Here is a 571-nt window from a genome sequence, read left to right on the forward strand (position 1 = left end):
CACGCGTGTGTGTGTGCATGTGTGTGTGTGTGTGTGTGTGTGTGCGCGTGTGTACATATGGGCGCAAGTGCGTGCATGTTCTTCTGCAGACCTGAGGTAGATGTCACGAATCACCCTGGATCACTCATCAAACCCAGAACTTGCTCTGTGGATTATGGGCTGGCATTACAGGCAGGCCACGAAGGCTGGCGGGCATGCAGCTAGGTTCTGGGGATCTGAGCTCCAGCTTAAGCCGTGGAGCTACCTACTCAGCCTCTCAAGCTGCTCTTGACAGTAAAATAAGAATCCCAGTTCTTAGTGTATGCACCTCCACTCTCCTGGGTGCTTATAACCCACAGTTGGAATTCCACTTAAAGTATTTAGCAGGACTTTAGAGGTCACAGAAGAACCCTGATTTCCCTCACAACCCAATATTAAAAACAGCTAGGATAAAGGCACATTACCTTCAGAAGAGCAGCAGCTACCACGCTCGCCTTCCCTCTGGTACAAGCAGTGCAGTGCTAGTACCATATGCTAAAGAAAACACCCAGAAGACACGCTCAGTGGGTAAGTGCACATGCTGCTCTTGCAG

The sequence above is a fragment of the Mus pahari genome, chromosome 7 (assembly GCF_900095145.1).
Source record: "Mus pahari chromosome 7, PAHARI_EIJ_v1.1, whole genome shotgun sequence".
NCBI classification, from domain to species: domain Eukaryota; kingdom Metazoa; phylum Chordata; class Mammalia; order Rodentia; family Muridae; genus Mus; species Mus pahari.